The sequence below is a fragment of the Hemicordylus capensis genome, chromosome 4 (assembly GCF_027244095.1).
Source record: "Hemicordylus capensis ecotype Gifberg chromosome 4, rHemCap1.1.pri, whole genome shotgun sequence".
NCBI lineage: Eukaryota > Metazoa > Chordata > Lepidosauria > Squamata > Cordylidae > Hemicordylus > Hemicordylus capensis.
The window spans coordinates 203771345-203799274 of NC_069660.1; the positions used below are offsets into that span (position 1 = coordinate 203771345).

The window sequence follows — 27930 nt, forward strand, 5'->3', positions numbered from 1 at the left end:
TGCGTCTCTAAATGCTGTTGGACTACAATTCCCATCATCTCCAGCCAAAAGTTGGGTTGTGGATAGTGGGAATTGTAGTCCAACAACATCTCAGGACCCAAAATCCCTATTTTAGTCCATTTGAAAGAGGAGTGTGTTTGTGAGTGCGCGTACATACGTGTATGTGGGGAGAGAGAGAGAGAGAGAGAGAATGTTGCTCTTTAACACCAAGCTGATCTGTCATCAGAAATATTTTGCCTCATAAGAGAAAGAACCACAACATGTTTCTGTTTAACCTGGATTTATGATTTGGGTCAAGAACTAGGGCGGGTGTTTTTTTAGTAAACAGTGGGTGGTAACAGGCAGCAACTGGCTGACAACAGACAGGGATCCTTCTTGTTGTTTTGCTTTCATACACATGTCCAGATGGAAGTGTTTCTAATTTAGCAAATACATTTCCCATATGCTAAGAAGATGTATTTTAAATCTGTCTGGTTTCATGGTATTCTTTGTACTGCAATAGCTGCCTGTTAATTTAAAAATTAATTAATTAACTTTAAAAAGAAACAATCCAACCAGTGTTAAGTACTTTGCAGTCCCAAGGATGGGAGAGCTAAGCATATCCATATAGATCTCCCACTGAATAGTGCTTACCTTTGGCTGGATCATGCCCAAAGTTTTTTAAATTGATGGAATAGTCAAAAAAAGCTAGAGGTTCTTTTTTAGTCTTATGAAAATACATGATGTATCTATTTAGATAAATATGTGTGATTTGCCCCTTGTTAACTATACTCTTTCAATGGAAGATGGAATGTATGGGTCTCACAAAATATTCTAAAATATTGGCTGGTTGTAGCTAAGGTTCTCAACCTTTTTATTAGCCCTTGCTGCTGTGCCACTAACAGAAATTTTATGTTCAGAACAAATTTAGCAGGTGTTAATGCTTCTTGCCATGCCCTGAAAGATTGTCACCTGCTGATATCAAGCTGCTCTTAAAGCTAGATTTTATTTTGATCAGTTGGCAACTCTACTGTTAGTTTCATGTCTTTCTCCCCCTTTTATGAAAAGAATTCAATTTTACTGCAACAGAATAACATTAAAGATTGTTTTTGTGAAAAACAGAGCAACATGTAACTACAGTAAATTAGAATATCTGCAAAAGGGAATTTCCAGTAGTCGCTGATATTAGCTGTTACCTCCTTCCTTACCTTTCTTTCTAGTTTCAAGATGAGATTATTTTAAAAGGCTGATTTGTCATAAAAAATGAAACTGCCTGAACTAATATGCAAATTGCTACAAACTGGCTTAGGGGATTCCCATGTCTGTACACAAGCATATTTTTTGTGAAACAAAAAGCCCCCCCCGCCCCTGCCGGCTAGGAACTATTTTAACTTTTTAATGTGATTATAGGTGCTTGTTCTTTCTTTCAAAATATCCAGCATGTTTGGACTGATCTCAGTTGCTTGAACCATTGTGATGTGAATGGGGGTGTGTGTTACTATCTCCCCACCCCCAACCTGGCAGTGTCCCTGTGCCTTTTGTAACAGGACAACAGGCAGAAATTTAGTAGGTGCAGCCTCTCCTGGCATGATGATGCCATAATGGGAAACACTTTACCTGCTGAAGTTTGAGCAGTCCTACAGCTGTTACAAACACAGATGCCTTACAAGCCAGGAAGGTGGCAAACCAATTTGATTCATTAAATGCATTATTTCTTCTTCAGACATGCTGATAACTGTCTCTGTGACACTATGGCCTGAATGACATGGAGGCATTGGCCAGACATGATTGAGATAGATAGATAGATAGATAGATAGATAGATAGATAGATAGATAGATATGAACATGCGCGCGCGCGCACACACACACACACACCTGTGCCTTAATGCAGTAAGGTGGGTTAGATGCATATTTAGGTGTTATTGGTTTGTCTAATTTTGATTTTGTTATCCACCTTCCGTATGTCAACAGATAAGCAAAATATATATTCAGTAAATCAAGGGAAACATTGATTTCAGTTTCCAATACCTCTCAAGGCTCTGAAGGCTGAGGTTAGAGAATACCAAGAAACATGCAATTTTTTAAACTTAACCCCCCCCCCCAAAACAGCCATTAAAACAACCACCTCACTGCGTGTTCTGACACACAGAGGTCTTTCACATGACCTCATGGCCACTGCTGGGAACACTGGGGGGAAAGCAGGAGCTCGGCTGTCTTCCCCGGCAGACGAACAGCGGCTGCCCTCCACCTCGCCGTGCCGCATGTCCACACAAGCAGCCGTGCAGCAAGAGCAGGAGCTGAGAGCGGGGGGACTTCCCATCTCCTGCATCCCCCCAGGGTGTCTCGCGCGACAAGCATGGCGGCTCTTCTCCTTAGAGCAGCCACTGCGGTTGTTGCAGCCGCTCCTTCCCGGCACAGGTTCGCTTCACCTCAGCTAAAAGCTGGGTTAAGAAGCGGGGCTAGGCACAGGGGCAGCACCAGGATCGGGCTCGATCCTGGCACTTCATACACACAGCCTCACTCTCTTTGGATAAGCCAACGTATGAATCAGTGAAGGCTTCTGTATATTTATTTATTCGATTTGTATACTGCCCTTCCAAAATGGCTCAGTTTAAACCATTAAAACAAAACCATTAAAATCAGTTAAAACAAAAATTATAAATTTTCAGTCAATTAAAACAAAAATTATAAAACAGTATAAAACAACAATTGACAATTAAGACATCATAAAACAGCAATTAAACCACCACCACAATTCAAAAACCCTGAAAACCAGGTTATAACATTAAAACTAGTTACAACTATTTAAAAACCCTGGAAAGCCAGGCCAAACAGATAGGTTTTAAGGGCTCTCCTGAAGGAGAGCCCACATCCCATTTATGTGGGATGACCTGATGAATGAGAAATTCAGGGGAATCAGTTGGGTTTCTCTGGGGAAGAAAAGTGTTTTTATTATTCTAGAATTAACTGTTGGTGAGCAGTGAATCATACTCTCACATTCATGTAAAACGTTTGACACATCAAGCTGCCACTAATGGTACTATGCAGAACTGCTTTACCAGTCTTCCAGTAAGTACTACTGAAACAAATATGAGTCTACATTTTGCTCTTTTATAATTCAGTAGATCAGAAGTAGCTCTGAAGTCACTGTCATAATTTTGTATTTGTGACACACCAGCTGAAAGCTGATTGCCTTTTAGAGGCAAGAAAATTGAAGCTAGACTGAGACTTCTGGCATTGTCCTTGAAAACTATTTTTGGCAAAGGGGAAGGAAGATCCTGCTCCTATTTTGGTCACTTCCATGAAATTTTTGTCTGTTATTAAATCTTTGTCTTGTATTTCACTTCCATGAAATCTCTCTCTTGTATTATAGCAGACTATAAAGATTTATAGAGACATTGCAATCACAGTGACTGAAAGCATCACGTTCTCATAAACGCCTGCCTGGAGGCAGTAATAGGCTGGATGAGGGACAACAAACTGAGGCTGAACCAAGATAAGACGGAAGTACTTGTTGTGCAGAGTCGAAACTCAGGAGATGATGTTGATCTGCTGGTTCTGGATGGGGTCACACTCCCCCAGAAGGAATAGGTGCACAGTCTGGGGGTGCTTCTGGATCCGAACCTCTCCCTGGTGACCCAGGTTGAGGTGGTGGCCAGAGGTGCTTTTTATCAGCATCGGCTGATATGCCAGCTGTGTCTGTTTCTTGAGATGAATGACCTCAAAACAGTGGTACATCTGCTGGTAACCTGGCAAGTGGCATCTGCTGGCAAGTGGCTGTAGTTCAGTGGCAGAGCACATGCTTCATCTGCACATGCTTTGCATCTAGGTTCAGTGCTCTGGAACCTTCAGATAAGGCTGGGGGAAAGACCCCTGTCTAAAAACCTGGAGGGCTTCAGTATAAGGCAGGTTCATATGTTTATAGAGCACCTCTAGGCTGGATTACTGCAATGCGCTCTATGTGGGGCTGCCTTTGTACATAGTCCGGAACCTGCAGTTGGTTCAGAATGTGGCAGCCAGGTTGGTCTCTGGGTCATCTAGGAGAGACCATATTACTCCTGTCTTGAAGGAATTGCACTGGCTGCCAATACGTTTCCAGGCAAAATACAAGGTGCTGGTTGTTACCTATAAAGCCCTAAACAGCTTAGGCCCTGGGTATTTAAGAGAATGTCTTCTTCGCCATGAGCCCCACCGCCTGCTAAGATCATCTGGAGAGGTTCATCTGTGGCTGCTGCCAATTTGTCTGGCGGATACTCAGGAACTGGCCTTCACTGTTGCAGTCCCTGGACTTTGGAATGCACTTCCTGTAGAAATAAGAGCCTCCCCATCTCTGGCAACTTTTTAAAAGGCACTGAAGACACACCTCCACCCAGGCTTTTAATTAGATTTATCGTTTTAAATAATTTTAATACTGGGTTTTAAATGTTTTTAATCTTTAAAATGATTTTTATTGTTAATTGATTTAATGTTTTAAATGATTTTAATTGAAAACCACCCAGAGACGCACGTTTTGGGTGGTATAGAAATATTTTAAATAAAATGAAAGATAAATAATACTTTCCTAGTTGTTTTCGTAAATACAGTCAGATTGAAGCTGAAATACAATGGAGCTCTTCTCACGATCACTGAGAAGAGCTCCAGGGCAGTCTGTGGGGAGATCGAGTTCCGTTTACCCTCCCTGCAAACTATCAGCCTCCCTTCCCTATTTTGGGCCGTATAGAAATGAATGAATGAATGAATGAAATGGTTGGAAGCTGTATGCCAAAACTGAGAAATGGGTTTACACCAATCTTAGAGGCAAGTGGCTGTAGTTCAGTGGCAGAGCACATGCTTCATCTGCACATGCTTTGCGTCTAGGTTCAGTGCTCTGGAACCTTCAGATAAGGCTGGGGGAAAGACCCCTGTCTAAAAACCTGGAGGGCTTCAGTATAAGGCAGGTTCATATGTTTATAGAGCACCTCCACAATTTATTTAGCAATTGTGTTTGCCACAGGTCAGCCAAAGTTTTCTACCACACACACACAAAGTAGGAATAACAGAAACACAACCTTCAACATCCATTGGACAGGTACCCATGAGATATGACTGGACCATGGCGCCCTAACAGCGGTATTTAAATCCTGTTGACATTTTTGCTACAAAAGATTGCATTCTAACACCAATATATCTGTAACAAATGCAACTGTTGTAGAAAACATGAGATGATGCATGCATTCTTTCAAATACTAAGACAATCTTTGGCACTTCCAAACTAGGTTGGCAGTAGAACTTGTCTTTAGCTTTTTGGTCATGGCCACTAGCTTACAGACAGCTTTAAAATAAGACTGGACAAATCTACATTGCTCCTGCACCTTCCTTATGAGGCAAGACTACAATGCCTGGGGCTTTTTAGTTTAGAAAAAAGATGACTGTGGGGAGACATGATAGAGGTTTATAAAATCATGCATGGTGTAGAGAAAGTGGACAGAGAGAAATTCTTCTCCTTCTCACATAACACTAGAACCAGGGGTTATCCCATGAAATTGATTGCCATGAAATTTAGGACCAACAAATGGAAGTACTTTTTCACACAACACATAATCAACTTGTGGAATTCTCTGCCACAAGATGTGGTGACAGCCAACAACCTAGATGGCTTTAAGAGGGATTTGGATCAAGGGCTACTAGTTGGAGGGCTATAAGCCACCTCCACCCTCAGAGGAAAGATGCTTCTAAATACCAGTTGCAGGGGAGCAACAGCAGGAGAGAGGGCATGCCCTCACCTCTTGCTTGTAGGCTTCTCAGACACATCTGGTAGGCCACTGTGTGAAACAGGATGCTGGACTAAATGGGCCTTGGGCCTGATCCAGCAGGGCTGTTCTTATGTTATGTTCTCATTGTGATTTAACCACAAGAGCAGTATGTTCAGAGACATTAGACTTGTTCACGCAATCGTTTGAATAAGAACATAAGAACAGCCCTGCTAGTTCATTTCCTCCTCCTCCTCCTCCAAAAAAAAGCACATTCAACCAAAGGTTATTGCCAGATTCTAAAGCTCTGTCCAGACATTATGTTGTACCTGCTTTCAGATGACTGTACACACATTCATATTTTTTGTGTGAATGATTGTACCTGCATTTATTTTAAAAGAGAACCCAGATGTAAGTCTCTTAAATGCGTGGTACAGATAGGAAGTATACTACTATAACTGTATTCAACATGACATGAAAATAACTATGTCTGTGTACAGATCTGTACCAATGTACACTGTATAGAGACTGGATTTTTTTGGAGGAGGAAATGAATTAGCCCAAAGTATCCAGATCAAACTCTGGGGTCTGGTAAATGAAGCACAGGCCTATGCTACTACCCATCAAGCCAAATGCAACCTACAACCCCCTATTTTGTACTTCCAGACAGAGAGCAGGACCAGGATATGTATTGTATGAATATATGGTTGAAATCTATTAGAGCTTATTAGGGACTTAGCACTCATCTAAGCACACATTCAGAAGAATCACAGAGTACAGCTCCCATTCAGACCATACCATTTCAAAATGCAGGTGGGGGAATCACACAACTGAATGCTCTCCTGCCTTAGATCAATGTACACCCTCTCCCTTGCACCACTCTTCCACTCCTGATGGCAGCTTCCTGGGTTGTTACACACAGATCTGCCTGTTATATTTAGTCTGGCCCTAATGTTATGATTTTGTAGTTCTACAAGGAACAAGAGTTCATTCCTGACCTTCCCTAGAGTTCTTTCTGAGACACTCCTTCCCTGCAATGCAGCAGGTGAATTGGTGCTTTATGAGGACAGTTCCACTGATGTGTCAGTCCTGGTTTTATGGAGATCTGGAATGATGGCAGGAGCAAGGATCAGGTGAGCTTGGGAAAAAGACTTCAGTGACAAAACTAAGTAAGGTATGACCTTGGGAACCCTTGCTCACACTTCCTAACCCCAGTCTGTGAGAACAAGCGCTCAGAAACTTTTGATCATCACAACAATGTGGTTTTCAAAGAAATGCTTTGGAAGGTCAGCTTTACCAACATCCCCCCACCCCAGTACATTGAAAGCATAGAGGATACATTGAATCATATGTATTGTTCATTGTTCATTTGCATTTGGTGAAATCCCTGCACGGGCCAAATTTAGTAAGTGAGTACCCACTGATATTTCCCTAGGCAATACACACTTTCTAAATGCAGCTACTGTGTTTCTCTAAAGCAAACACTTGCCCCATCCTGCCTTGCTAAATCATCCATGGTTTGAACTTTTTTGTTGTAGCTGCTGTTATGAACATGCAGTCTGACAGCAAAGAAAGAAAGAAAGAAAAAGAAAGAAAGAAAGAAAACTGTTTTGAGATGAACTTCTTTGGCACATTTTTGCTTCTCTCCTCTCTCACTCCATCTCATAGAAAATATAATCACTGAACAGTAAACAATAGTGAAATATGTTAATCTAACTGAAAAACTGCAAAGGGACAGCTGTTGTATCATTCACACAGCCTTGCAAACATTGAGCACAGAGCTGCTGCAACCATTCTCCTTTCAACTATGCTAAATCAATTTGTACAACAAAGAGTCAATACAAAGAATCATCCACCAAGAGGTAAAGTGTCCATGCAAAATGCTTGATAAGCTGGTAAATGGTTTGAGCCCATACAGGCAACCATGTTTACTACATAACTCCACCTGCTGAGTGGTAATATCATGCTTAAGACTTAGCAGGATGATACAAAGCATCCAGCTAGTCAGTGAGGTCATTCACACAATCAAATACTGTGTTCTACTCAGGTATGGGAGCTGTATGTGCTCCCAATTTTCAGTTGTGTGGAAGCAAGGTAGGAGGAAAACTTGAGTTGCTTTTCCTCCTACCTTACTTCCACATAATCATTTCTACCCAGGCTTTCCGCCTACCTTTCTTCTACACAACCGAAAATTAGGAGCACACACAGTTCCCAAACAGTTTTTGATTGTGTGAATGACCTCACTCTGTAGTGAATTACCACTTAGGAGATGGTCATGGATGGATTTTGCCCATCCTTTACTTAACACTGAGAACAAGAAGAGGTGAGGGCCCAAAACTCCTAAGCCCCAAAGCCATCCGCTGGCAACCTCTGTTGCCACACCAATAACTGTTTCTATATCCTCTTGTTTATTCTGGGATGGAAACAAGCTACCAAGATGCTATATTTGTCCCATGGGCCACCAGTTATGGACAGCTAGGTTAGTAATCCTGATACAAGGCAGGATCTTAACAAAACTGGGCCAGCTCTTGTAGTATAGAAGTCTAGGGCTTGATTTTTTTGGTTGGTTCGACATTAGCATGATTGTGTGAATCTATGCGAAGATGGGAATCTCAGATTCATCTCAGGCCATAAACTATTTTGCCATGGGTTCACACAATCACACTAATGTCAGTAACTAACATTAATTCAAACAATTGTGTGAAACAGGTCTTACTTACTTATCCAAAGAATATAGATGAAATTATTTCTTACATGACGTGTGTAACAATAATTTTTCATGCTAAATAATGAAGAACAGATAATAGACTGGAGGTGAAAGAATGTGAAGCTAGATTGCATGAATATGCAGGATTGGCAAAGCTAACTGCATATATTCAAGTAAAAGAAGGTCTATATGATGATCCTTTTAATAACATATTTTTATGAAACTAACTACTGTTATTATTTAAAAGATTTCTATCCCATCTTTCAAACCAGTGAACCTCACAAGGTGGTCTCACAAAAAGTTTTTTTTTAATGTGCTGGGAAAGTGGCATTTATATATTAATTGCTGGAGAAAAACATTCACATGGATTTATATTTTGTAATGAATCTTGTAAAGCTTAGTGGTATGGAAGACTAGGGTTAGGCTGCTTGTATTTCAGAGCACAGATCAGTGTTCCCTCTAACAGGGATTCCCAGATGTTGCTGACTACAACTTCCAGAATCCCAAAGCAAAAGCCATTGCAGCTGGGGATTCTGGGAGTTGTAGTCAACAACATCTGGGAATCCTTGTTAGAGGGAACACTGGCACAGATTGTAGCCTGGTGCCTCACTGCCTGCCTCCTAGACACAGTTTGTTATGTTTTGACATTGTCAAAGAGTACCACTGGCAGCCACTCTCTTAGAAGTAGTCACCACTTTATCAGGGACAGCACCTAAGTGCGGGAATCTTTGTAGTTTTCAAAATCATGTGGTTAGTGGGGAACCAGCAGACATATACTGACATTTGCAAATGATATGCCTGTGACCTGTACACATTTCACTCAGGACTATTTTTCATTTCAGAAGAAAAAGGGTGAGGCGATTTTGTGGTTCATTTCTTTTACAAACCCTGATCAGAGGCAGTATCTTACTAAATACAAATTGCTGGAAGCAACAGGGGGAGAGGGCAATTGCCTTCATGCCTGGCTTGTAAGCTTCCTAGAGACAGCTAGTTGGACACCTTGGAAAGTGCATGATGGACCCGGTGGACCTGATCCAGCGGGGCCCTTACGTACTTATGTAAATGTGCACACAGGACTGCACACTTGAGTCCCATTAGTTTCAGTGGGATAATTAAGCGTAGATTTACATCTCTCCCATTGAAATCAATGGGACTTACTTTGGCCATGTTGTGCCATATGTTGAAATTCTAAAGTCCTGGCTCACTGAGGCTATTAAACTGGAGCTGAGACAGAGATTTAAATGGCTGTCTCTTGGTGAAGACGGTATAGGGGAGGCTCTAGTTTTGGATTCCCTGCATTGTGCAGAGGGTGGGACTAAATGGCTTACAAGGCTGTGTCCAACTCTACAATCTCTTTTGAATGGAGCTGCACTCCCCTTACAGATCAGATTCACCACGAGGGAGCTCTCCTAGACCCAACTTGCCTCTGGATGCCCAGATAGAGGAAGTGGTCAGGCGTGTCTTTCACTGGCCAACTGTGCCCTCTCCTGGAAAGCAGGGACCTAGCCTCCATTATACATGCCTTGACTTTATATGGGGCTGACTTTGAAGAGAAGCATTTCCTACCATGTGGACCTTTCCAAGAACTTTGTTCCACCTCTGGGGCCCTTTTCCAGGCCCCTTCTCTCAAAGATGTATGGCAGGTAAGCACTACAGACAGAGCATTTTTGGCTGCAGTGCTCTGAATCTGAAAAAGTCTCCCCAAATTAGATTCCTGGCTGCATTACTGCTCACCTTCTGACACACGGTGAAGGCAGATTTATTTCAGGGGGCTTTTCTGAGATATACTTTAACATGGCTTGAACTTTAAATTTTAATTGGTTGTACATCTATTTTCAGATTAACCATTATTTTATTGTTACTTAATTGTTGTCTTCATTTGCCCACATGACACACAAGGCAATGCCACATTCTTGATCGGCTGGTACTACTGCACATGTGGAAGCCCGCCCTGGCGGTGATGGAGGAGTGCAGCCGTACCACTGTTTCCAGTGTCATTAGCACTGTAAAAGTGCAGGCACATGGTTTTAAATAGCTGAGCAACTATGCTCTTGCACAGCACTGGCTGCTTGGGAACACTGATATTGCCTTGCGCACAATGTGGGCTGCTTGCCTGTGAGCCACATTGATTATTTCAAAAGAAAAGTGGGGTAGAACTCCCACAAACAATTATCCAGTAACTAAGAAAGAAAACAAATAACTGGCTACAGAAGTTACAACTAGCTCAGAATATGGCAGTGAGGGTTATTAGTAATTCACAGGATATTTATTTATTTATTATTTATTTATTTTACATTTTATATCCTGCTCTTCCTCCAAGGAGCCCAGAGCGGTGTACTACATACTTAAGTTTCTCTTTCACAACAACCCTGTGAAGTAGGTTAGGCTGAGAGAGAAGTGACTGGCCCAGAGTCACCCAGCAAGTCTCATGGCTGAATGGGGATTTGAACTCGGGTCTCCCCGGCCCTAGTCCAGCACTCTAGCCACTACACCACGCTGGCTTTAGTTCTAGTTTATATAGTTCTCCCATGCTCCAAAATATTAGTGGTTTCCAGGCCCACTTCAAAAGGGGGAGGGTATTGATTTATGCAGTCCGAAAAAGGTATGGATTGGATACTTGAGGGAGTGGCTGTTTCCCTATGAATCTGTTTGGATGCAAAGGCTGTAATCAGGGGCCCTGAAGGGAGGCAGGTGGCTACTAAGGATGGAGGTTTTTTTGGTGATGATGTCCTACCTAGGGTATTCTATGTGACCTCTTCTCTTTCTTCCTTCTGAAGGGAAGTTAAAACATTTCTTTTTGAGAAAGCTTCGACCGGGGCGGGGGGGTGGGGAGTTGCTTGTAATGTAGTTTGATGGGTATTACTGTCTATATGCTGGGCATTATTGTTGGATACAACTGGATGGGTTTTATTGTCGACATTTGTTTACTGCATTATTCTTGGGATGGTAACAACTGGTTTGCATTACTGTAAACCTATGATATTTTAAGTATGTTAAATTTTATTGCTAGAGATCCTGAGGGCCTGGTATAGAACAGAACAGCGACATATATTATAAGCAAACAAACTTGACCAACGGAGCTCTGATTTTCTTGCAACAGTGCAATATAAAATATATAAATTGTACAGTAATTTCCCAACATATTTGGCCAATTATGCTTACAACAATACTGTAGGGTTGGCCATCTTACTGATGTCAAGAGAGGAATTTGCTCAGAGACAAAGTGGCTTGCTTAAAGACATGCCATGGTTACCATGACATAGCACATTTTGCAAATACAGTGCAAAACGAAAACCAAATAGAAATTAACTTGCTGTAAAATGTGTGGGCTTGTATATACAAAATGGTAAGAATGAGGAGCAAAGACAATTGCGAGTATATATAGCATATTGTTTTGTAGAAGAGGAAATCCATTCCCACAAGAATGGGAATGAGACAACATTTTATTGGACCCACATGTGGTTTAGCTACTTAAAATGCTACATTATGCTGGAAGAGAGGAAGTGCCATTGTTAACAATATTCGATCCAGTCAGCTGGACTCAATAAAAGAAATTAAAGCAAAACCCCAACCTAAGCAATGTTTTTTTAATTGAATCAAATCCTTAAACATGAAAAGAATTCTTTCCAACTAGTTCATGATACAGACAAAGTATTCTAAAGACATCCCATTAATCTACCAAAGCTGGGGCTTTGCTACATTCTAAAAATTTAACAACCACACAGTTCTTTGCTCACCAGTATTTTACTCATAGTTATAATTAGGCAGAATACAATTATATGCAGTGGAAATGAATATGACTCTAGTTTTCTGCCATAATCTGCCATTTGTACAGAACTGACAGCCCTAAGATGACATGAATGGGATAGCCCATGTGCGTACATTCCATATGCACATTGGAGCTCATGTCTACAATGTGCATGTGAAATGTGCATGCATGGGGCTGCCCCACTCACTTCAACAGAGGGCCGTCGATTCTGTACAAAGGGATAGAGGGAAAGCTGATTGAGACGCATGAAGCAGTCCTTGTTGATCTGTGGAGCTTTGTGCATACACCCAAATTACTGCTCCTGCAGCACACTCCTGTATAGGGATGATTTTATTTACACTTCAGTTTCATACAAGTCAAAAATAGAAGGCATTCCTCCTCTGAAGACAACAGATTGAAAATCTTTAGCTGTGACATTGTGCACACCTTTGAATCTTTTTTTAAAAAAATCTAGGGCTCAGTTCTCCACAGATGTTGCAGTTTGTTTTATTCTATTTTTAGATTTATATGCCACCTTTTGCATCAGCTTCAAAGTGGTATACAATATATTTGTATAATTGCATCAGGGCCCTACAGAAGTCCTTGGTTGGTATATTCAGTCAAGAGCAGGTGATTTTTGAAATAACTTAGGGCCCAAGTGCTTAGGGCTCTAAAGGTCAGAATCAGTACCTTGAATTGGACCCAGAAGCAAATTGGCAGCCATAGCAAATCTCTTAAAATCAGAGTGATATAATATCCCTCCTGTGTTGATAGCCCCCAAGAATTGGTTACATTTCCCTAGGTAGCCATTTGTTTGCTCATCTCTCCCCCATTGCATCTTTGCTAAACTAGGTGTAACACAGGAGATTTGTGGAGAAAAAAGGACCTCTCACACTTTTGGGGGTAAATACTAATAGTAGCAAGGGATATTGTGACAGTCGCACTGTGTGTGTGGGAAGGAGGGATTAACCCTCCCCCCCATGCAATTTTCCTTTGTTAAAATTGCACACACTGCAGTACTCTGCAAGGTAAAATAATAAATTGATACTATACAATTTGCATATATATTGTAGTGACCCATTTATGCCTCCTGGTTCAGTGAATATTTACAGACTAAGTTTTCCTACAGAGAATATTTTTCATATTGTAATCATCCCACTGACACAGTGGAAAAAGAGTTTCCGATGTCAAGCAAATAGTCTCGTAAGCGCTTACGGAAATCAAAGAGCATTCAATCAAGGTGTCCAAAATTGTTTTTAAATAGCCCACTGATCTTTTCCATGTTGTAGGATCCATTCTGTTCCTCTACGTTCGCAGTGTGAATGAAAGAGACTCATTGCTGAGTAAACAGATAAGACTGAAATTGCAGGAACTGATCAATATGCTGAGAAAGGGTGTCATGAGAATACCTAGCAACCTCTGCCTATGTCACTGTCAGGGAGATGAATGAACAGGCAAAGCATCACAGGGTGCTCTATGTTTAAAATAGCAAGCTAATATTCTGCTCTAATTGAGTCGTTAGTGTAGCAGAATGATAAAGAAAAGAGCTGTGAGCCAGGAAATCTGTGGTTCAAATCTCACCTCAGCCACAAACTCACTTAATGGCCTTACTTTGCTGATATCCTAACTAAGGCAGCAACAGCATGCCAGGAAGAAGCGCTGCAGAAGGCATTCTTAACTCCACAGCCTGGAGCACATGGGATGGGGTGCCATTTTTGCCCATCTCTGCTTCACCCGGAAATGCCCTGCGCCCTCCAAAAATATGTCTCTGAGGGTTTCCCAGGCCTCCCCTGTGTGCGATCTGCACTTCGGAGCACTGGATGTTTTCTGCAACATGGGCATGTCTTCCTCGTTGCTGCTGCCTTAATCAAAATGTCAGTCCTTGCCCCCAGTCTCTGTATAGGGATAACAGTGCTGATATACCTGATGTAATCTACCTTCAAGGGGCACTGTAAGGATTATTGAGATATGGATGTAATGTGCTTTGAACATTTAGCTCAGTGGCAGAGCACCTGCTTTGCAAACAGAAGGTCTCAGGTTCCATCCTTGGCATCTCCAGGTAGGGCTGGAAAAGACTCCTACCTAAAACCTCGGAGAGCTGCTATCAGTTACAATACTGACCTAGATGGGCCAATGGTCTGACTCAGAATAAGGCAGCTTCCTATCACCACCTGAAATAAACCATCTCTATGCAGTTGTAAGGTTCCACCATTTTGCAAATTTATTTGCAAGGCGACAGTAAAGCTGAGCTCCCTGGCCATCCTCCCTTTTTTCTTCCACTTCCGCTCTTATATGTATACATACACAACTGCAACTCAGAACCCACAAAAGCAAAGGAAATAATCAGGTGGGCAGAAAATGCTTTAATCCAAAACAATAATATAGCCTCAGATCTTCAAATGGGCACTGTTGCTGAACATTCAGATGCCCCTGTAATCCTTGATTGTGCTTTTTAGAGGGATAGTCACTCTAAGTATTTCCCCCTTGTTAATAAACTGTCCTGGCCAAACTGATCAATTTTATTTAGAATTTTTGCTGTCTAATTTTAAAGAAATGATTTTGGTAAATGTGGCCAAGTTCTGTTTTATTGTTTGTAAGTTTCGTAAAGTTTTTATCGCTCAATCAAATGTTATTGTAAACTGTTGATTACATGCTGGACCAAAATAAACTTTGATCTGATCTTCAGAAAGATGTACTCTGATTTTTTCCTGGGCAACCCAGAACCCACTTACTTTGGAATGTCTCATGGAAACCAAACAAGTTTTCCTTCTATAAATGGATGGTGGCTTCCAGTTAGAGATAATTTCAAAGTGGTCCAATAAAGCCACACAATTGGTAAGTCCAAATGAAGAAAAAAGTACAACCCAAGCCAACAACACACTTTACCCAAAGGCAAGATTAAAGCAAATGCTCACCTATTACCTAGGACAGTAATCATGAGTATGGTCCTCTTTTGATCATCCAACCAACCTGGCCCTCATTAAATGGAGTCCCACTAACAATGAATGGGATCTTTATACCAGTCAGCAGAGGGAAAACTAGGACACCATTTGGTTATAAACCAGCCTTTGATGAAGGAGCTAGTTACGTTACCAGGGCTGTGTTGAATTGCCTTCTCTGTTTTATTTCAGACAGCAGCTGAGCAGTTTAAAATAATAGAAGAAGAAGGCCTGTTTTTAGTACAGACTGGAAATTAGACTCTACCTGAACATTCTGTATCCTTTACTTGGCTTCATTTGTCTGTTTTTCTTAGCAAATCTAAACAAGCTTTTCCTGTTCCTCATGTTTGTGTATATAAAATAGAAAATCATTTTTTAAAGAAAAAAAAACTTAGGTCATGGAGAAAATATTTAGAGCTACCGAGTTAAAGGACTTTTAATCCTATGTCCATGAAATAGACATGTATTGGTGCCTGCTTATTTAAAAAAAACAAAACACCACAGACACAGACACAGACACAGACACATTTTGTGGAGGTTGTGATAAAATCTCTAGCAGAGATTGGCTGAGCTGCCCTAATGTCATAGAGGGGTGGAAAAGACAGAGGGTTTCTGAAGGCTGCCATTGACTAAGCTGCTCAGATCTTAGAAAAGGGCAAAGCAGGCCAAATGGCCTAGGGAAGAAAGGATTGATAGGTTGAGGACAAGAGCAGGTGGCGGGGAGCTACAACAGGTCTAGGTTAGCAGGAGGTCTAGGAAATAAGAAATGCTCCAGGGACAAGAGGGAGGACCATGAAATGTGAGGCAAACACAGAGGGAGAATGGGTGCGGAGGAATGCCCTGGAGCTGCAGAGGTGAGGAAGTTCACAAACTTCCACAAATAACCTCTCAAACTTTTGTTTGCAGGCCTCTAGCATATTTTAAATAAAGGATAACACATGTGGCATATAGGTCATTCACCCAATGTTATCTGTGAAATGTACTGATATGCTTAGGATATTAAGTTTACTTTCCCACACTATTATGCAGGTAAAAGATTGCTGGAGGTCACCAAGTCCAAATCCATACAGCAAGAATGCCTCCTGGATACACCTCTGAGAAGAATAGCCACTGGCATCCACATGATAGCTTAGCAGAAAGAGAGAGTGAAAGTCTTCAATGTGCACCATTCACAGGAGACTCTGTGATAAAAGGGTACTGAAGGATAAAAATATTCAGATGATTTATGCAAGTAAACTAAGGCAATTACTATAGAGAAAGAGGCAACTCCAGGTGTTCAAAATAAATGAAATAATTTAAATGAATGGGGAAGGCTCCCCATCCAATTTCTGCCTATTTAAACAAAATATATACATTTCTTAAGTAAAACCATTTTCTCTTTTACCATTCAAGCCACCCAATGCTGTTCTAAAATCATGTAATAAATACAGATCTGTATTTTGGTATTATCAGCATCCCCATTTTCACAAATCATGAATCAGCTCCACTCTCCAAATCGGAAGAGTGTGTGTGTGTGTGTGTGTGTGTATAAAAACACACACAAACACACACACAATGTAGAACATGGTTTATTGTATTTGCCTTCTGATTAAGAGTTTAGCTTACACTTCGGTCATGTTTTTCAAGCTTTGCTTGGCAACCATAAGGTCAAGGCACCTTTAAAAAAAATGAAATCCAATAGTCTCACCCAATTACATAACCCCAGGAACTGAGGCTTAAAGAAAAGCATTAAGCATCATGAGACTTGAAATAAAATATGAACTTTGGCAACATTGCTATTTCTTGGCAAATGGCTTCAAAGAGTTTCAGATCTACCTGTGGCGACCATGAACTTGCCTTTGGATAACTACACTGCCAAGTGTCACAACATCATAATTCACACAGAACAGAACCAAAAGGTATGACCTTAGTGAGCCTGCTCTGACTATTAAATGTATTGTCAGCTCATGTTTGGGTCTATGTGTGACAGCCCAAACTCAGAACTTTTAATTAACAGGTGCCTTGGCAACATGGTCATAAGGTTATCCTTGTTTTGTATAGCATTAACAATCCTTTGAGTAACCACCAGTTCAGATATGTCCAATTCCCATCCTGGGTACAATGAATGTCAGCTTGTTCCAATGTTCTGGTGATTCCTATGCATTACTCCCTAACCCAGTCAAAATGCCATGTTGTGAAATAAGTTGTTTATCACCAAATGGGTTTTAATAGCCAAATCTCCTGCCTGGCACCTAGTTATTTGGAGGTCCTCTTAAGCCTGAGAGATTTCCTAGAAATGAACCTTGTAGCAGGGGTGTGCATTTTGGAATTTTCTTGTTTCGATTTGTATCCGAATCGAAACACCCCTGTTTTGTTTTGTACCCAAATTTTCTGAAGCCGAATCAGCCCTGTTTTGTTTTGTACCCGAATTTTCCGAATCCAAATCGATTTGGATTTTTAAAAAGGATACCAAGGCAAAAAGAGTGGGTGGTGGTGGTAGTGTCCAATGGGTGGAAGCTACCACCCAAATTTCAAAGGAATTGGGCAAAGGGCTGATTTTTTGTGAATTTTTTAAGTTTACACATCTTTAAGAATTTTCCTATAGGGAATACTGGGGTTTCCAGCAAATGTATTGCTTCAAATCAAGGGGAAAGGGATGGCCCAGAGCAGAGTGTGGTGGGTGGTAGTGCCCAATGGGGGCAAGGAAACTTCCAGAATTATCTCAAAAGAATTAGGAACATAGGAAACTGCCATATATTGAGTCAGACATTGGTCTATCTAGCTCAGTATTGTCTTCACAGACTGGCATCGGCTTCTCCAAGGTTGCAGGCAGGAATCTCTCTCAGCCCTATCTTGGAGAAGCCAGGGAGGGAACTTGAAACCTTCTGCTCTTCCCAGAGCGGCTTCATCCCCTGAGGGGAATATCTTGCAGTGCTCACCCATCAAGTCTCCTATTCATAGGCAACCAGGGCAGATCCTGCTTAGCTATGGAGACAAGTCATGCTCAGCCACAAGACCAGTTCTCCTCTCCATGGGCAAAGGGATGATCTTTTGTGAATTGTTGAAGTTTATGTGTCTTTTAAGATTTCTCCCATAGGGAATAATGGAGGTTTCAGCAGCCCCATAATTCCACTTGGGGGGCACTGGTGTTTCCCAGAGCGAGGGGTTGTGTAGTGCACATAGGGTGCCAACCACCTCCATACCCACAAGCCCTTGGGGTACTGGGTTTTGTGTTTCTGAGGTGTTCATTGTAGATTTTCTGGTAGCATATGAGATTTTCAGTGAAAAACAAGAATCCACTCTCATATGCTACCAGAGAATCTACACTCAGAACACCACAGAAACAACAGAACCCAGCACCCCATGGGTTAGCAACCCTTCCCCTGGCCAATGTGAGGTCAGTAAAGAGTGGCAAGAAGCAAAAGAGCCAATGGGGAACAAGGAGGGAATTGTCAGCAGGTCAGCCCATTTATTTAGGTCACCGATCAGAAGGCTGGAAGGGTGGGAAATTCAAAGAGATGTCAAACACAAAATGGAGACTGACTCAGAGATCACCACAAAATGGAGGGCCGAAACAACAAAATGTTTTGTAGCCGAAACAGGGATGTTTTGTTTTGTATATAAAACTTTTGGATCTGGAAAATGGGTGTTTTGTTTTGTCTACAAAACACCCCAAACACACTGTTTTGGGTACAAAACGTTTTGTATCCGAAACATTTCGCACATCCCTACCTTGTAGGCTGACCCTGAACCTTTAAATGTTCACAACCCCTGCTAACTGGGCAAAGAGGCGCCTTTCAAAGTTGTGGCTCTCTAATATATTGCTGAGGGAGAGAAATAGTCCCTACTCAGCCTAGCACAGCATCACTCCCAGTGGCTGTTGCTGGTGTTTTCCTTGTTTCTTTTGAGATTGTGAGCTCCTTTAAGACAGAGAACCATCTGCTCTTCACTCTTGCTATGTACACTTGCTTTGGAAACCTTTTTGTTGTTCAAAAGAGATATATAAATATTCTTAATAATGAAATGAGGAGGATGAGGATAAATAACTTCTCTCTTCCTGCCTTTTGAACTCCCTACCCCCGAACACCTTTTTATACCACCTCTTTCTTTTCGTATGGGGGTGTCACTCATATATTCTAAAAGTAAGCCTTTTAGCACATAGGACTGAAGTGTGCCTCCGTATTTAATTGAGAAAAACAATGTACTCCACCTTACAGAAGCTTGGGAAACAGTGACATAATATAATATGTGAAGGTGACATGATTTAAGTGGCTAGGTTTATTGGGATAAATGGTTATATAAACAAGTCCTTTGTCTTTCTATTTACAGTCAGAGGTGTATTAAGGCGCTACAAACATTACCCTATACTGGCCACACACCTTATGCTCCAGGTGCTATTGTTTTGTTAGAAACAAAACAGGTCCAGGGCAGCACTGCACAATGATACCCTAATAGCTGACCAATGTGCTTGACAGGGGTATGAGCCTCTCCAGGGTATGAGCCTCTCACATTCCAGCTTGTCCCGTAAAGCCTCCCTAGCAAATAGCAGCAGCCAATTTCCCTGCTTTTTTTTTTTTAATCTCCCTCTCTTACGCTTAAACTATATATGGGGAAACCCCCAACTCCTGCTCTAAATCTGATTGCTAAAGCATCACCAGACAGTGGCTGATATCCAGACTAAATGACTCATAAGTAATCTAATTGAAATGAATGGTACAAGTTAGTCATGACTATGTTGTCCCATTGATTTCAATGGGACTGTGCTCGTGAGTGTGGCTGTCAGCCACATCCTGCAGGCAGTGGGCCTCAAGGGGCTTTGTTGAAACCCTTGCTTGCTTTCCAAAAAGGCCTGCAGAAAAATCTAGGACTGTCATTTACAGTGCTTACCACCTCCCAAATGTACAATGGAAATGCATTTGTAACTTTAACTATAACTGCATCAATGGTCATGTGTTATTGCTGACTGAGCCAATAACACCACACTTAAGTGTACTGAAATGCACACACCACAAAAATCTATATTTATTCAGCATGACAGGACCCAGTGGTAGAATTTGCATGAATTCAGGGTGGTCTGAGCCAGTTCAGTTGTTAAAATTAGATATCATGTTCTGCATCTCTCATTATTTTGTACATATCTTGATCATGAAGTGGTTATTCATCTATCTTCCCCCTTCTTTTGTGATGAGCATATTTTGAAAATCCCTTTTTAGGTTTTGGGGTCAGGGGCGGGAGAGGAACCAAGTTCCTTGTTTACATCAGAGCAGGATTATGGAAACTAGGTTCCATTTCACAGGGCTATGAAGGGGTGGGAAATCAAAGCTGATAGAAGTACTAAGTAAAGTGCAAGTACAGTCATCATCACACCAGCCCCACAAAGGGTAATATAAAGTAGCAACTGAAAGAGCAATGCCAACAGAGGATTTTTAAAATGCCAGTAATTTGTTTTCAGCATGAAACACTGGGAAAGAACAGTACTTATCCTAACAGCAAACTCTGGACATTATCCAGCCAGAGTTAAACATTCTGATTTGATATGTCACCAAAGACACTTTGATAATAATGCAATTGTCACTGTGACCAAAACTGATACTGGTTTTATAATGTCATCATTTTACTGAACTATGATTGCAACTTTATTTCATGGGACCTTTTTTTTAAATGGCTGGTAGCTTTCACCATAAATTTGATAGGTTTTGATTTCAAGATTTTGGTTGTTCTAATAGGTTTTTATGCTTTGGATATTACCTTGGTGCTTTACAGTGTAAAAGGCGGTTTTTAACACCTTAATATAAATAAAATACATTTTAAAGTCTCATTGATTTGAGAGAGAGAGAAAGAAAGAGAGAGAGAGAGATAAACAGGCAAGCCGGTCAGTCTGGCCTGGTACTACCTAACACAAACTTAGAAGGTGTGTACAGGAACACACCCATGCATCCTCTGGACATGTTTTGAACAGCCATCCTGATAATGATCTTCACCACACAAAGGCTATGGGTACAGAAATGGCTTCAGAGATCAGCAGCGGGCTCTTCTGAAAGCTCTGAGCCCCTAGCAGATGCCTAGTGACACCAGCCCCCAACCACAGCCCTGCCTCCACCCCTTAGTTGCATTGTATTTGTAGTGTAGTGTTTGTAGGAATGGTATAGAGATGGTGAGTGGCTTGTATGAAGGGCTGCATTGCGGGCAGGGAGGATTCTCCCTTTCTGCTTCACAGCTCTTTATTGTGAAAGAGAGTGAGGGGTAAGGCCATGCTTGGAGTGTCAGCCCTGCTCTTCAAAGGCAACATAATGCCACTTGTAATGTACCTTTCAATTTGATGTGCAGGTAGCTGGAGGCCAATAGGACAATCCTACTATTTTTCACAGGCGTTTTTGTTTCACAGGCCCCATACACTTTGAAAAGAGGATGTGGGTCTGTGTACTGCTACACTCAAACTCAATGCAAATTTGATCTCCAGCAGCAGTTACTCTTGGTCGAACTTAAACAAGCTTAATGTGGAATTATTTCTCCCCACCACACATCAGCTAAATAAACACTTTTCTTCCTCAGTAGAATATGTGTGGATCTATACATGTGAAAATGTTATATCATGGGCATGCATTCTGCATGAATGATTTTTGAACTGCAGACCCAGTCTAGAAGAGTGATTAATAAGTAGTGGGCTTGGTCTCACAACCATATGGGGGTGTACTAGAGGGAAAGCACACTCCTACCTTGTGCCTTCCAGTTGAGCAAAGCCTCCTTTGGGCTTTGTAGCTCACTCGCCCATACAAACACAGCAGCTGCTGAAATCAGGAACCGGAACCTCCACATAACCCACAACACACTGTGCGAGCAGTGGAGAGGTAGCCCTCAGTACTGCAGCAGCTCTCCTCTCCCTGGCCCCGCAAGCCACAAGAATTGGCTTCTGGCTGCCTGGGAACAGTTTAAAATGACATGGCCAGGCAGACGACCACAAAAAAAAAAAAAAAAGGTAGAACGGACTTAATTTTGTCCTACCTCGCTTTTAATATGGATAGCAGATCTGGGCTACCATGGTTCAGAGCTGCTGGGCCAGAAGACCTCCCAGTTCCCCAGAAGACCATGGATTCCTGGGTTAACCTCATCCTACCCAGGAATCTGTGGTCATGAGAACAGGCTCAGCATTGAAAAGAGATGTTTGTTAGCACAGGGGTGAATACAAAATGCATGAACCTTCTATTTCCCCTATGTTTATCTAGACTAAAATGGATTATCATGCTGTGGATTGTGGATTGCCAATGCTCTTGATTCAGACCACTGACCACACCAAAAACAGTATCTCTGGAATATACCACTGAACAAAGACTAAGAATTCCAGTGACAACTAATGAGGGAGTGCAAGTACATAGGCTTATACAAGGATGCAAATCCTACCTTTCTTTTCTAAAGAAGAATCCATTCTCATTATTATAATACAAATTTAAAACAAGTTGTTCTAGAAAGAACTAATCAGCCTACTTTCCTTTCACTGTCTGTACATCCGTAATAAATCTGATGCAAATCGAGGTCCACAAGTTAGATCTCTTGAGCCTCAAATGTTCATGTGTCTGTCATCTTTGTTTTGTTTATTTATTCCTCCCCCCTTAAATCTCAGATGCTGTTCTTGTTTGTACACTGCCCTGAGTCTTTGGATTGGGCAGTATATTAAATTGCTTAATAAGTAAGTAAGTAAATAAATACATAAATAAATCTTGGATTAGAGTGGATGTCATCATTACACAAACTGCACCATTGAGGTGTCCCTGTGTGTCACTACAGCTGTTCCAAATTTGGTTTAAATCGGTTAGACAGTCCTCAAGTTAGTGCACTTGTGCCCCAAAAGTTTATGCACCCACCATCTTGGATCATGGTGGATGACATCATCACAGACTATATCTTTGGGCCATCCCTATGTGTCCATTCAGCTGTAGCAAATTTGGTTCAAATCGATTAGACTGTCCACAGTTAGCCCACTTGCACCTCAAATGTTCACACATCCGCCATTTAACAAGTAAAATCCTATAAATACCTGGGAGTTGTTTTCCATGCAGCTGGCACTTGGAATGTACACCAAAAACATATTATCCAGAGTGCTCAAACCTCAGTTAACTTAATTGAGTCATTTCACTTTTCACGTGGAGCTAGGTATATACCAGTTGCATTAAAACTATTTGCTGCCAAAGTACTTCCGCAAATAATGTATGGTGCACAGTTAGGCACATTTACTAATTTTACCTTGATCGAATCTTTGCAAACTAAATTTATAAGAAGTATACTCCAACTTTCAAGGTGTGTCTCAAATTCTGTCATTAGAAGAGAGGTGGGACTGACCACAATTGAATCCAGCTACTGGAAAGCCATTATACTATTCTGGCTAAAGCTTGTGTTTACAAAGGTTGGGTTGGCATATCTTATCCTGGAGGATCCTTTTAAATCTGATTGGGAATTAAGAATCATGGAAAAATTATCAGCATATGGATTCTCCCTAGTGGAGATAACCAGACTAGGATTTGATCGAGCTAAGCACTTGATTATACTCGCATACAGGATGCAGAATTGCAAATGGAACAGGCAAATTTACCAAGTGGTATATATCTTGGAAGTCAGAACATTGAGATTAAGCCAGCTCCATATTTAAGTAGTATCTTGATACCAAAGTTCAGGCGACCTCTTATTCTCGCCCGACTAAATGCTCTACCTACAGCAGTCTTATTTGGAAGATTCGCAGGCACGTCAAGTGTATCTAGAGTGTGCCCATGTGGAGCTGGCCATATCGAAACAACCGCTCATGTCATGTTGTACTGTGATCACTATAGAGAAGTAAGATGTAAATTAATAGCCCCGCTCTTGAATAATTTTCCTGGTAATCAAGATGAATTTTATTTAAATTACTTGCTTACCAACCTAAATTCTGATGTTGTATATACGGTGGCTAAATTTTGTTATATAATATGTCAAATGCGGACTCACATGGTGTAATGAATTTTCTATTGTTGTATTTCTATTTTTGTTTTTATCTGTTTTTATTTTATTGTATTGTATTTTACTGGTCTATGACCGAAATAAATAAAATAAAATAAATTATTACATCTGCCATCTTGGATTGGGGTAGACAAAATGATCACAAACTACACCATTGAGGTGTCCCCATGTGTCCCTACAGCTGCAGTAAATTTGGTTCAAATCAGTTAAGCGGTTCATGTTAGCCCACTAGCACCTCCAAAGTTTACGCATCTACCACCTTGAATCGGTGTGGATGACATAATCACAAACTACACCATTGAGGTGTCCCTGTGTGTCACTCACTGCAACTGTACCTAATTTTGTTTAAATTGGATAGACAGTCCACAAATTAGCCTGCTTGCGCATCAGATGTTCATGTGGCCACCATATTTAATTGGAGTGGATGACATCACCACACAATGCACCATTGGGGCATTCCTATTTGTCCCTACAGCTGTAGCAAATTTGGTTCAAATCGTTTAGACGGTTCACAAGTTAGCCCACTTGCTCCTCAAAAGTTTACACGTCCGCCATCTTGGATCGAGGTGGATGACATCATCACAAACTATGCTGTTGAGGTGTCATTGTGTGTCCCTACAACTGTACCCGATTTGGTTCATATTGGTCCAGGCACTGCGAAGTTGATGGAGTGGGGACAGATGGACACACACACGGACACACACGCAGAATGCTGGGTGATATAAGCCTACTGGAAAGTAGGCTAAAAAATGTTAACCTGGGGACAGGGATTCAGAAACCAGATAGAAAATACAAAGTTAAATGAATTCAACAAATCAGCTTTGGAGCCTGAGACAAATCCTGATGGAGAGGATAATAAGTATTACATATACACCTGACTTCGAATAATTCTTGTGTCTTCTCCTCCTACCTACATATACTATAAAAATGCTCTTTGTAGCACCATTTAGATGTGATTTTTAGCCAGTTCTCTTGAATCTCCTTTTATAGTTGCCATGAACCAGAGCCTGCTATTTTTAACTAATGGAATTCTTTAAAAAGACTCAACAGATTTATCAAAGGTCCGCTATGGATTCTCAAAATATATCACATTTTCTCCACCCCACTCCATAATTTCATGACAACAGAATTTGGATGAGCACTGAATTTCAAGTATTATTATTTCCCCTCTGCTTCAGATGTTTACTGTGTGTCTGTTTTAGCAGACAAAGTCACAAAATATGTGACTACTGTATATTAACCCCCACACACTAAATTAGTATTATATTGTTTTCAAAATGTGCTGCTGTTTATATGTAATAATAAACATCCAGTCATTCTGATCATAGGGTAGTTTAGTCAAATGCCACCCTCCAGTCTTTAAATAACCCCAACCAAAGAAGCAGGTGAAGGCATTTTTTATTCAAGGGATTGGGCAAGTGTAATTTGAGATAGCCAAGATTTCCTGGAGTAGGTTCATCTAATCTTGAGGTATACATGCCCCAGGAAAAGAGGGAAGCACATTTCCCAAATTATATTTCATTCAGCCCCTCAGCGCTGCTTGCAGTCTCCACGTCCAGACCAACAGCGAGGATTGTCTGCAGAGGAGGTAAGCTTTTAACAGCTTTTGGTAAGGAGAGGATAATGAAACATTCGAAGGACAAGAAAGGAATTGGTGTATGGGCCAAAAATACTTCTTCAAATCAGAAACTCCCTACGCATATGAATCTAGGAGGCTGTTCTCATGCACAGGCAAAACCAGGCTAACGAAGCAAAGCCTGGTCTTGCCTACACATGAGAACCACTGGGATTGCACCCGATCCCAACAGCACCTTGGCAGCAAACCTGCCAAGCCAGCCTCCCTCTTAAACTAGCACTCCCTTAGCCCTGTTGTTTTGATCGTCTTTGGGGCTCCTGGCTAGCATCGGAGGAATCCCCATAATGCACCATGCACTCACGTGGTGCATTATGGGAGTACCGGGGTTGGAGTGACGTGTCCTGGCCCATGCCCGTCAGCGCTGCCCGCCATTTCCGTGCCCAGACCAACAGTGAAGATTGTTTGCAGGGGAGGTAAGCTTTTTGAGGCTTCCTCCCTTGCCCACTTCAAGCCCTTTCTCACGGATCGTATGAAAGGGCTCTAGAAGCCAGAGAGAATTATTCTGACTTAGCTTTGTCCATGACTTGTGCTCTTGTGCACATACTCTCTCACTCTCGTCTCAGATGCAAACGTATGATTACCCAGGGGAATCATTAGGAAGATGCCCTAAGAGGTGGCCCCCACTAAATGGCTCAGAGCCCTGAATCTTATCAGCCAGCTCCTTCTCAAATGGGGCATGGCAGTCACCTCTGCGACTGCTGTTCCAGCAGCAGTGATAGCTTCTCATCTCTGTTGCCTCCCTAGAAGGTGCTATGCTGGGGATAAAACAGATGCTTTCGCATTTAGTCCCCCAAACTGCACTTATGTCCTCTATTTTCCATTTGGGGAGGAGTGAGACATAATTACTCTTGGGGGGGCAAGATTGAGAAATTATCAGGGGAGGCTGTGAATCTAGGGCCTGGGTCTTTTACAATGCTCCTGGAAGTACTTAGCAATGCCCCAGTCTGAAGTGGTATAATCCAGGAACAGTTTTACCTCATGAGTTGTTGTTTGTACCAGATAGGATAGAATAGAGCCTTAGGATTCTGAGGTAGAATGAATATTTCTGGAACTGTTGTGCGATCACAATGTGACATCCTATAAATTCAAGTACAGGATAAAGACATTATTCTGTGGGTGCCCAAATCAATACAAAAACACATTTAATTAGTTTTTTTGTGGAAAGGGGGGAAGTTCTTCAGAACTGCAAGAATATTGAAGTCTGTTTTCACAAATATGACACTTGTAAAATTAACCATATGCCAAGTGTGACCTTTGTCCTATACATGTGTGACAAAAGACAAACAGGGCAGAAAAAATAAAACATGGAGTGAAAAACTTTTTTTAAAAAAAGAAAAGTGTAGAAAGCACAATGTGGAAACAATCTTTTAAATATATTTCTGAGAACTATATATTTTATTGTTTTCTTTTCCTTGCAATAAAATACACACATTGAGCTAATGGATATGCACAGTGCAGGTTTTCTTTTGCTTGCTCTTTATTGAAATGTTGTGGTCCTGTTAACGTTTCTGCTTCATATGGTATTATTGGCTTCTCTTTGCTTGAAAGAAGAGAAACATATACTTGACTTTGATTAGTTTCTCTAGACCATTACCCTAGACAGACTTAATACAATGAAACCAAAGTTCTCCAATACCTAATTAGATACAGGTGCAACCTGGGCGAGTTACAGGAAGAGAGAGGAAACCATTCTGGGTGACCTATAAAGAGGTGCTTAGGTGGGAAGAATTGAAACCAGTAAGAATGTTAGAACTAACTTCATTAGGATATGGGGTCCATCTCATAACACACATACCAAGCCCAAAGACTTACAATGTCAGATTGGTAAGATGCTTATATGTGGCTCCTAAGCAAATTGGTCACTAGACTAGAGTCTAAAGAATCTTAACTGTAGCCTGTTCATAAATCTCACTCTTTAACTGCTTCAAAATGTCAGACTTATCTCCCAAAGGCATTAGAGGCCTTTTAATGGCAACCACACAGACCAGAGTTCTGAATGTAACTCCTGATCCAGCCACAGTTAAGCACTTTTCATTTCTATGGATTTCAGTGAAAGATTTAAGCATGCACTTTACTCTCCTGTTGAAATAAATGGGGGTTTTAAATGCTCAACTTTGGTTGAACAATGGCCACAGTGAGTTCTATTCAGAATGGGATACAAAGTGGAGAAATTGTCACTTATTTTGGATTTAGCAGGCTACTATAAAATATGGTCCAAATTCATGAGG

The 27930-nt window shown here is 41.3% G+C and overlaps 1 protein-coding gene across 2 annotated transcripts in view; it reads right to left on the bottom strand.

Moving 5' to 3' along the window:
• Positions 1-27930, bottom strand: part of BCL2 (BCL2 apoptosis regulator) — a 174259-nt gene that overhangs the window by 35629 nt on the left and 110700 nt on the right. The gene's annotated exons all lie outside the window — the stretch shown is intronic.